Source organism: Leptidea sinapis, chromosome 15, assembly GCF_905404315.1.
Source record: "Leptidea sinapis chromosome 15, ilLepSina1.1, whole genome shotgun sequence".
NCBI lineage: Eukaryota > Metazoa > Arthropoda > Insecta > Lepidoptera > Pieridae > Leptidea > Leptidea sinapis.
The window spans coordinates 9,191,573-9,203,866 of NC_066279.1; the positions used below are offsets into that span (position 1 = coordinate 9,191,573).

At 34.7% G+C, this 12,294-nt stretch overlaps 1 long non-coding RNA gene across 1 annotated transcript; it reads right to left on the bottom strand.

The window, feature by feature from the left end:
• Window positions 1-74: 74 nt before the first annotated feature.
• LOC126968513 (uncharacterized) lies at window positions 75-9,479 on the bottom strand. Its single transcript, XR_007730219.1, has 3 exons — window positions 9,195-9,479; window positions 1,862-1,948; window positions 75-711 (listed from the first exon to the last, which is right to left on the bottom strand). It is a non-coding gene; the product is annotated as an uncharacterized LOC126968513 (long non-coding RNA).
• Between the last annotated feature and the right edge of the window lie 2,815 nt (window positions 9,480-12,294).

The window sequence follows — 12,294 nt, forward strand, 5'->3', positions numbered from 1 at the left end:
GTCTGTAGAAAGACAAGTCTCGATCAGGCAAATTATATTTAATATAACAGACATGATCCAAATAAGACACAAAATGAAGAAGAATAATTTTATTAGAATTACATAAGAAATTGAACATTATTAATACTTAAGAAACAATCATTAATTCAATACCCTATATTATTTACTTGTCTAGAGAGCGTCTAGTTAACACGTGGTGTTTGTCTGTGTTACAGTGTTTAAATCTCATGATTAATATCACTATGGCAGGAATTACAAAATGATTACAAAAACATCTTTTGTACATTAAATTGTTAAATAAATAATAATGAACATGCAATAAACTTAATATAAACTTAACTAAATCTTCTGAACACATATATATTTAATGTACTAACATCTATTCTTTACACCTACAGTGTTGACGGTTTTAAATTTATATCCTTCATAATGAAAATTGGATATTTATAAAGAATGTATAACATATGACTGAAAACTTATATTATTTATTTACGTCTATCATTTTGGGCAGAACGTTCTTTCTAGGCAAGTAAATAGTCTACGCTCAAAACAAAGAACACAAATTATTCTATAGATAATACTTAATGTATAATGAGCGACGAATCCCTGATTATATATTGAGAGAGTAGTTCCTGTACATTCCAGATTGCGCCAGAAAGTTGCTGAATTGTTGATTTCTAGGATAATATCCTGAGGGAACCGAATGCGTTCCTAAAACCCAATTAACTTTGTTAAGCGATTTAATCTATTGGTTAAATTTGAAATTAGATTGATTTGATAAACGGTTGATAGTAATTTATTTCCGTTTTTAGTTTGATTAAAGGCAAATTTGTTTTAAACGAAACGCAAAAAGAAGACCAATACTTTCAATCCTAATATAACTAAGTATAGTAATAAATTAACAATAATATAATATTTTATTTTTAATTATTCGCTTTGTGTACTAATACTATACTTAACTTAATACTATACTTAACTGTATACATAATTTTTAAGAAAATAATGGTTCAGTGTAATTAAATAATACAGAAGATTAGAATTTCATCTGTTTAGTTAAGTACTCATACTTAACTGAGACCAACACTAATGCGTGTGAAGCCTGGACACTTATGCAAAAGGAGGAGAATAAAGTTCTAGCAGAGCGAAAGATCCTACATGAGATCCTGGCCTCACCTTGTCTGAAAATGACCTTAGAGCAAGAATGCCCAGATAGAAGAACTCGTGGCAGAGCCCAACATTATTCGGGATATTAATGGCCACCGTCTTTACTGGCCTGGCCTCTTCACTGGGAGTGGCAACGCGGCCTCCACCGACGAGGCAGTATTGGTGGCACCGCTTTGACGTGTACGTCGATGAGCAGACCGGTGAAGTGCAAGTTCATGGAAGTGAACCCAAATAAAGACTCGTTCCTTTAAGCCGTCTGTTATTTTCCAATCCCTGGCCCAGTCTCGTATTTAATTTAGGGTTGCCTTCCAGACACTCGAAAACTCAAGCTTCAATAGTTGTCTCTGTCATAAATCCTACTACTCCACAGCTGAGTAACAAAGTGATCCGCCAGTCTGGGACTAGATGATGGTTATTTTTAGCAATAACATAATATAATAATATAATAGTACAATATTGTATATTTTATTGAAAAGAGCGTAAAAAAAAAAACTGGGAGAGTTTCTTACGCCGCTTCTTCTCTCTCAGAGCACCATTCGTTTCCAAAGCGGTGATAGTGTTTGAAGTGGCATCAAAAATAATTCTATTTTGTCCACGATAACTAGAGAAGAACTAGTAAAGTATTATATTGAGAATTGTCTTGTTCAAGTTTCATTGATCTCTTCGGATTCATTGTTAACAAAACAGTAATAATTACCTGGTGGGTACCATCCATAGTCACTAGACGATGTTCTGTACACCGGGTTCTGCTTACTCATCTGACAACCGTACCCGTTGAACCAATCTGCAAATATCAAAATACAACTTTTGACGTAGGCCTTACAATTAATTTGGCCTTAAAGACAATAATTCATATAACATACGCGCTACTCAAAACGCAGGTCCGGCCACATAATATGGAGCATAGCATGTTATCTCTGGTCTGGCGCACCTCAGTATCAGCCCCAACTACTTAACCACGTGCAACACAGTGTTCCTCGAAATGTCGGGGATATAGCCGTCACAGAGCACTGGGCTCTGTGACGGCTATATCACATGGCGTTGCAAAAAAAAGTCGCTTCATTGTAAGTCTTCCACCGAATTTAGTTTTCCAAAGATCTGTTTGACATGATTCCTGCCGTCACAAGTTAGGATATCATCCCCACCATCTGGATGTGTGGCGGTCCTCCACAGTGCGGTTTTCAAGGAGCTTTCTTCGACGTACTACAAAGCTGTGGAATGAGCTTCCTTGTGCGGTGTTTCCGTGACGATACGATATGGGTAACTTCTTAAAAAGGGCGTGCACTTTTTTTAAGGGCAACGCTATGATTCTTCTGGTGTTGCAGGAGAGTATGGGCGGCGGTGATCACTTAACATCAAGTGACCCGTGCGCTCGTTTGTCCTCTCATCTATAGTTAAATAACGTCAGAGTGTAGCCTTCACTGTATGTATTAGAAGCACACAAACCGATATAATAAAATCACGGGTAACAAGTTCTGAGAATTAATATATATCGATATATATAAAAATAAATTGCTGTTCGTTAGTCTCGCTAATACTCGAGAACGACTGGGCCGATTAGGCTAGATTTGGTCTTGAATTATTTGTGGAAGACCAGGGAGAGTTTAAAATGTGAAAGAATATGAAAATGCTCGGAATTAAATAAAAATAACAATTTTGTTTTTCCTTTGATATGTCCCTCGTCGTTCAGAAATCAAATTTAAGAAATGAAAGGATAGTTTAAAATGAATAACTAATTAGAATCTTTATATCTTTCTAACTTTCTCAGGAGCTAAAAAACAAACTTAATTTTAGCTAACTATAGTTGGTAGATTAACTACAGTTGTTTACTATCCATCAGATTATTTTTATGTAGATTGATAAATCTTAAGTTTTGTTACAAATTAAATTTCTAAACAAAACCATTCAATTAAATTTTTGTGATATGGCGTGTGGCTGCACCAGTTGGGCGCAAATTGAAAAATGATTCAGCATTAAAAATTACAAACAACTTCAAATTTTAATCTGTCTACAATCAACACCTATTTTTGTATCGCGATTTTTATATTATTCTGTTCCATCCACAAAAATAGGGTTGCAACCCTATTTCTGTTACTGGCAATCGAATATAATAATTATTGTAGTACGATACATACATACTTATGTACGATTTTATATTTGGTAGGTCTGAGAATCGTTCGTCATTTTTTTTATACCCCAAAAATTTTAATTATTGATTTTTATCTTATTACTTTATACGGAAATACAATGTTTGCTGGGTCATTTAGTAATAAATATTATATTATTTATTCTAGGCCACGTGTTCCGCTGATTTCTATCAAAATTTTAATTCCGCGTAAAACGCGTGCACTGGTAAGTAATAGTTTAAAATATTTAATTATGAAACGCGCATAAATATTTAATAGTAATACTAAATATCTATTTTACATTCAAATAAAACTTTGAATATTTTTTAAAGTTTACTTGCCCTGTATTCTATAGACAATTACTATAATTCTTTGGTGCGTATAGCGACCATGTCGCAGCTCGCAGGCAGCAGCTGTTACTAGATATTTACATTCACCTACAGACCAGCAGAGCTCATGTATTATTATTGCCGTTCGTCTTCTTATTATTTCAACATATATTATCATCTGGGATGATTTCAATTCATATATTGTGTAGTATGAATTTTCGTTTCTCACAGTAACAACTCGTTTTTTTCGTTTGGAAGCCTTTTTTGAATTGTTATGATGTACTAAATAATATGAAGCTGTGAATTTGATTCAAAAGATATGCTGCGCTGGATATGTGACGTTCATACCACATACATACATACATACATACATACTTTATCTAAATGACTAAACAATAGACTTACATTATCATATAGCACGTTTTGTTTGTCGTATAGACATCCAAGAGAGAAGAATATGTGTGACGGAGATAGAGCCAGATATAAAATAAAGCGACTCTATTGTGACTGTAACCGATTTTGTTCGACAACTCGTTAACAGTCAGCCACGCTTGCCATATACTAATAGCAATATTAATACATTGACAAAAATGACTTTTCTTACGTTTAGTGTAAAAAAATAGGTCACGCATTATTTGCCGTACACATTATTCCAGTGGCACTGGAATTTGCGAGCTGGAATGAAAAATAGACCGACAATCCAGTCACATGGACTGGATCGTTCACTGGATGGCACATGTTCAGGTTCACATTGTTCCAGTAGCATTCCAGTTCTGAACTGTTAGATCGTGCTGTCAGCTTGTCTATCAATATAAACGTTATTATATTCTAAGTGAATGAACATAACTTATGGTGGAAACTTGCGTTGCGTTTTTTTTCACACAAAAGACCGACTACGCTCCTGTGATACCTCAGTTTTCAGTGAATATAAGCGCCGGTGATCACTTACGATCAAGTACTCCGTACGTTCGTTTATCTTCCTATTCCGAAGAAGGAGACAATAAAACGACAAAATGAATTTTTTTAATTATTATAAGTAACTTGATTTTTAAAACAAACACACTTGTAACGCCTCCAATATATTGAAGGCAAAAGTGGTTTCAGGCGTTACATGTGACTTATGGCCGTTTTCAATAACCTATCTAATCTTAGTTTTACTTACTAGAGGTATACAAATCTATCCTTTAACGCTTACTTACATTTCAATAACCTATCGACATAAAGCATTGGACTGTAACTATATTGGACATAACTATGTCCGATATAGTCATTAAACGGTGATAGCAATGTATCCGTAACTAGAGACACATTATTGAAAACAGCTGTTAAGGCGAAGTGTAAGCAGAAAACACGCAAAATGGTGTTTTAGACAAGTTTTGTGGTGAAAGTATAGCATTTCAAGCTATGAACACTAGTTAATCCTGTTCAATTCTTAATCACATATCCTTAAGTCTTATTTGTAGGTTGCTAATGCTTGCTGTTGGTTATAGTTAACACTGCCGAGCCTTTTTGAACTACCACTTTTCTTTGAAGTTAAACAAGTTTTTTGGCATGGCGTGACGCATTTTTTTGGTACTACTCTGAGAAAAGTTATTCTTATAGCTTGTACTTTTTTGTGTAGGTCCATTTATTCAGATTAGTAGTGAATAACGAGGATTGTGAGCATATAAACTGTTTTCCACCCAAGAATTTTGAAAATATTGGCTTTATTGAATAGATGGCGGGCCGGCAGCCGTGAACTCATATCGCTCAAGGTCGCTGGCATTTAATGTCGCCTTAATAATCTACCCTTTCGATAGATAAAGCATCGAAAAGTATACTTGCACTTACAAAAGAAGGAGTTAGTGAAAAAATATATCAACCCGACTAAATTGAGCAGTGTTCCACGTAAGTAAAGTATAGTCTAGTACGTTCTATATGCGCTACATTAAACTGAACAACAATCATAGAAGATTTATGACTTCAAAGTAAATAAAAGATTCAGTAAAGTGATATTCAAGTTTGTACTGTCATCTCATGTCGTTAAATTATTTATTAACTTGGTAACATTAAGCTATATTATTGTAAAACATGAATTAAAATAATAGGTCAGATAATATGACAAAATATTACTCTTACATATAAAAACTACGTTTAAAAAATCGACTTCAAAAACTGAAACTTTTCAGCTAGTTAGTTAGATTTTGATACTTATCAAAATCTAACTAAAAATTTAACTTAATACACACACACACACACACAAACACCTATTATGCAAACCTTTATCTTTAATATTAATAAAATACTATTATTTATATGTGGTACCTATTGATAGGTTTTAAGTCGATGCCAAGGCCTAAACAAAATAAAACTTAATATTATAAACAGCTTACTTACTTTAATCAATAAGGTTGTCTAGCCACGCGTGTCTGTCCGCTTGGGTAGTTTTGTTCTAGACGAAGCTATCCCGCTCAAAGGCACGCGTGGCAAGTGTAGCGACCTACTTTTACATTTGGCTTGGCACCGACTTTAAAGCTATCAATATGTGCATCATATAAATAATAGTATTTTATTAATATTAAAGGTAAAGGTTTGCATAAGAGGTTTATTAAATTAAATTTTTAGTTATTTGATACTTTTCAGTTTATGAATACGGTTTTTTTTAAATGTATTTTTTTTTTAATTTTTTTATTTTTAGTGTCAGTTAATAATAATAATATATAATCAACCTGAATTAAAAGTCCTAAAAAAGCCGTACACAAAAAACAATTATGTCATCCACATAGACAAATATTTTCATAAAAAATGTTCATCAAATGAAAAATACTGGGCTAAACTATGTAAAATTTTTATGGGACCAAATGGTATCTAATCCGCATCGAACTAAAGAAGAATTACGTAAATCGGATAATAAATCTCAGTGTTATCGGTGTACATACCCCACATACTCCTCGTTTTTGAAGTCGGTTAAAAATAGTTAAACCTCTTCGAAAACATATTATCTTCTTTTAAAACGGTGTGTCAGCAGTAACGCAAAACATAACACAAAATTACCATACAGCTAAGATAGACAAATACATCCTTTTAAAGATCGGTGAGAACACTTTATTTTTCACATTCACTATTAAATTCAATAAAACGTTGACCAATTTCTGATAAGAACTTCATTTATACGATATCGATTAATTTCACTAGTGAGTTACTCCCGGGAACAGCCCTTAGGACTCTGACCTTTATGGGCTTAACTTATTAGCAAAAGAAGCACATTTGCTTGATTGTTACTACAAGCAGTCTCAGGCCACGAATTTCCATCTAAAATATGCAGGTCACTCTTGTCCTCGTGTTGCAAAAATTCGATTGCATTTTAGAATTCGGAACAAGATCAGCATATTATAAGTTGTTACATAACTGATGAGTTAGGTATTTAAACATTTCGATCCATTTAAAAAAGTTTAGGAATATAAAAAGTCAATATTTCGGTGGAACACGATCTCACTGAAAGTAACTGATGAGCAATGCTAGTGCCATCAGTGATGAGACTCGAGTAACATATTTAAGATAAACGACCAGAATTGGTTAAAATAATGCCAGAGCACACACGTCTTTCACCAGTCACCAAAAATAGAACTTTGTTAGGAAATGTTACTAGTAATGGATCTGACCACATATATATATATATACTAGTGGACCCAACAGACGTTGTCCTGTACACACGTCTTAAATTTGAAAAATCTGTCCAGCCGTTAGAAGGAGTTCACTAACATACACATGAGCAGGAGAATTATATTATATGGACGTAATTGAGAATCTAAACCAATCTCAAATTCACTGAAACAAACAAAAAGTCATCAAAATCGGTCCAGCCGTTTAGGAGGTAGTGTAATTGGGAATCTAAACCATTCTTGAATCCACCCGAAGACACACATCAATCTCAAATTCACTGGAACATACAAAAATCTCATCAAAATCGGTCCAGCCGTTCAGGAGGTAGTTCAATTGTGAATCTAAACCATTCTCGAATCCACCTGAAGACACACAGAAAGTTTCAATAAAATCGGTCCAGCCGTCTAGGAGGAGTTCAGTGACATACACAGGCACACAAGAATTTTATATATAAAGATATATGTGTATATTCCCTATATTCGTTCTACATTAATGGCAGGGCTATGCCGTTTCAAACAACAATTTATTGAACAAATTTTTAAAAGTTTTAAAATCAAATGTATTGTATGTATAAACTATAAAATAATCTTGAATATGTGTAAGTATGAAAAACGTATTATGACATTACAGTAAGAAAAACCGCCACAGTGAACTCAGTTTTCATAATTCATTATTCTTTACCTTACTGATAGGTTGGGTTCAAGAATAATGGTGATGGTAATCATATAAGGTGATGTACCAGATCCAGCGCGAAATAATAGGTATCGCCATAAAAGAATTACTCCAATAAATTGTCTAGTATATTTACATAAAGCCCGCATACTTCTGGGTTCACGAACTTCATGGATCAAGATTAACCATAAAATTGATCAATTACACTACATTTTTACATTGACGAAATTGCTTTCAAACCTAACAAGTAACTGAAGCTATAAAATTAAAATAATAAGGTGTAGCCACAGTTATTACAGAAATATAACATAAAAGTTAGTGATGTTAATGAAACATGAAATGGGTCACAGTAAATACTCAAGCCTAGATATGATAAGGTTGGCTTACAAAAATAAGAAACTTGACAAAGGCTACTGACACTCTGCATTAGATTTAAAAACTAAAATGAAAGTGGGCAGGACACATAGCACACCTACAAGGGCAAAGATTGGACGCGAGGGTAACATTATGAAAAGGATCCAAAGGAAAACGATCCAGAGAGAGACCCAAATGAGATAGCAGGACGAAATAGCTAAAGTCCCACACTGGATGAAAGCCGACGCTGGATGAAAAAAAGAGAAAAAAGATATATAAAAATAAAACTTACTCAGCAATCGGTATATTTTAAGGACATAATTTTGCCACAGTTTGACATACTTCCCTAACTCCTTTTCAGTATCATTGACACTGTTATACAATCCTACATACTTCTTGATACTCACGGCTTTGTCTCTTTCCAGTAATTCCCGTTCTTTTCTTGGTATATTTTGCGGTTTTCAAGGAGCTTTCTCCCTCGTGCCACGAAGCTGTGGAATGAGCTTCCGTGTGCGGTGTTTCCGGGACGATACGACATGGGTACCTTCAAGAAAAGCGCGTACACCTTCCTTAAAGGCCGGCAACGCTCTTGTGATTCCTCTGGTGCTGCAGAAGAGTGTGGGCGGCGGTGATCACTTAACACCAGGTGACCCGTACGCTCGTTTGTCCTCCTATTCCATAAGAAAAAAAAAATACTCTGACCTCACCATTTTTTTTACTTACGCTTGATATATTACTTTAATGGAGTCAATCTACTTTCATATATCTTCTCAGTATCACTTAACAACCACACCATTTCCAAAACTTCATCGCAGCATTTCTTTGTTACATATTCTTGCCCTGATCAGTAGATTTAAGGTTTTCCCGCCAGGACACTATAAATTCAGGAAAATATGTATAAACTTACGTGGATGCTCAAATCGCTTTGGTAAGTTGCAAGTCGCAAACATATCGGAGGTCTTCAAAGGAGGTTGTTTGATAGCGTGCTGCAGACTTGGTCTGTCAATGCATGTCGCAGAACAAAACCCTGCCTGCTTCTCTTCTGTTTGATGAAGATTTTCGTTTTGACTCATTATGAATAGATTATTGATAGCAGTTTGTTGAGGATGAGTAATTAATCTTAATGAACTTAACAAATCCTGTTCAGCCGCAGTCTTACAGAATTGTTGACTGGTTGCCAAGGTAACGTAATCATTAGAGTGCATAGATATCTGAAAAACTACAACATTTACATTTTCGTTCGATCCTTCTTGGAGTTTACTAGGTAAGTGTATTTCTACCTCCTTGGAATATGTTAATTTAAATACAGATATTTTAATAATTATTGTTCATAAATTTAATTATTCTGAATTAAAGTGAAAGCAAACAGCATTCATAAGAGTAACGTAATATTGTAATAATCTAGGTTTGTTTGACCACGGTGGTAAATGGTAACCAATTACAACGCACCTGTAGAATCTGGCAAAAAACTGAAGTTGTCTATATTTTTGGTAATTTTAAGCATTCGTACTAAAGGTCCAGCCACACATGGAGTATTGCTGTCATCTCTGGTCTGGCGCACCCCAATATCAGCTCGATCCATTTGACCGCTTGCAACGTAGAGCAGCTCGAATTCTCGGGGACCCAGTGCTCTGTGAACGGCTGGATCACTTGGCGTTGCGTAGAGATGTCGCTTCATTGTGTGTTTTCTACCGCATTTATCACGGGAAGTATTCCGAAGAGCTGTTTAACCTGATTCCTACCTCCGAATTCCACCTTCGCACGACACACCACAAGTTAGGATATCATCCACACCATCTGAGTGTGTGGCGGTCCTCCACAGTGCAGTTTTCAAGACGCTTTCTTCCACGTACTACAAAGCTGTGGAATGAGCTTCCTTGTGCGGTGTTTCTGGGACGATATGACATGGGTACCCTCAAAAAAAGGGCGTACACCTTCCTTAAAGGCCGGCAACCCTCCTGTTATTCCGCTGGTGTTGCAAGAGATTGTGGGCGGCGGTGATCACTTAACACCAGGTGACCCGAACGCTCGTTTGTCCTCCTATTCCATAAAAAAAGGACGCAAACCATCCCCCCACTAAAAGACCGGCAAAACTCCTGTCAATTCTCCGGGCTTGCAAGAGGTGCTATAACGTGTGGTGACAACTTACTCTCGGGTGAAAAAAGAGAACATTTATTCATATTTTATTCCCTAATTAAAATATTTGGATTTTTATAAGTTCTTACTAAAATTTCTCTTGTAAAAGCAGGTACTTATTATTACTGTGGTTTTATGAAAGGATACACTTACCTGATGAAGCAAAACGAAAAAAGAAAATGTAAACTAAGTATATAAGTGTTGATAAATCAAAACAAATCACATCAAAATCACTTTATGTAGGTCACGGTAATAACACTTATGAATGCATTTATGAATGTCAATATTTTTTAATTTCTTATTCTCTTATTTACACATCAAGAAACTCATTGTTACTTTTTTAAAGAAACATTTAGATTTTCATCTTTTTACAATTCATTTCAATTACAATACATGTAAAGTGATGCAACTAAAATACTCAAACGTCAAATAGTCAACGTCATTCACGAATAAGTAAAAAAAAATGTAAATTAATACAAAACAAAAGTACAGTAGATGCATCTATCCACACACACCGTAAATAAACAAAGGTACTTTGCGAGAATTTTATTAGCGATTATAAAAAAAATATAATAACTTTTAATTTTACCATGAAGCAGAGTTTCTGGGCATGTTGCGCATGTCGCCACCATAAGCCACTCTTGTATTGTGAACAATACAAGAATGAACTTTTATTTCAAATCCATCCAATAGTAAAAAATAATTATTTATGGAAGTCGTGTTCTATTGCCCTTAATGATTTCAAACGACACATTGAATATATTAGTCGTTATCAGCATTATTCTAAACAGACGCTCAACGAGTGGGTGCCAATCGACTCTACCATCCTTTAACGATAATTTGTTTCCATTTTTACTTCATGAGTGTTCCGAAACAGTTCGAAAACGTAATCTTTTGCTGTATTTTTATTTATCGTGATTGGCGTACGTGTTAATAATAATCAATGTCATTTAAATGTCTATCAATTTTATGTATTGTTATTAAATCGTAACTGTAGTGGAGTATATTATATAGAATATTTTCTTTTTCGACATGAAAACAATAGAAATTAATGGTCCTTATAATTTAAAAGTTGTGAGATACGAAGTTGATTTGTCAGCTCTGTATGAGCAAAAGCCGAGCCATGAGAAAAGGAAGAAAATTATAAAAATTCCGAAAGTTTATTCGCCGAAGAAGCGCTTTGAAGTACCTTCACCGCCCGTATTAAACAACTCTCAAAAGGTATCTATCAATCACCTTTTACATAAAGATTACATACTATAATTATGTATCTCACAAAATTTCTTCTGGGTACATTAAGCTACAACTCCCTCGAGGTTAGGCGAAAACGACAGCAGCTCACAGTTATTGCAGAGTTCTCAGAGGTGATATAGATGCGCCGAGTTTGCATGTTGAGCTATGTAGAATCTTTGTACCGGACAATTACTGTTCGAGGCGCAGGCATAGATTGTTCGCGAGTCCGACACATCGTACTGTGGCTCGCACCAACTCACCTATACCGAGGTCTCTCTGCTCTCAACGCTCTTCTCTAGGCCAACCCTGCTTTTGATGTATTTGCAGATGGATGGCAGACGATTTTAACAGAGTTTTAGCTTTTTTGCGAGAGGAATGGATCAACGGTATTTGGATGTTTATTAATTGTTAGTTAAATACAGTCAACTTTGTATTTATTAACTATTATTTGTGTAATATGTTTAGCATTTAATTTGTAATTAATTACTTACTTTAATATTGTAATTGTCTAAAGTATAAATAAATATAAATATCTAAGGTACTTTTATCTGTAGGTACATATAACAACGACTTAACGTTCTGTTGCGAGTACATAATATAGAAGTACTAAAAAATTAATATAATATCAAAAAATATCC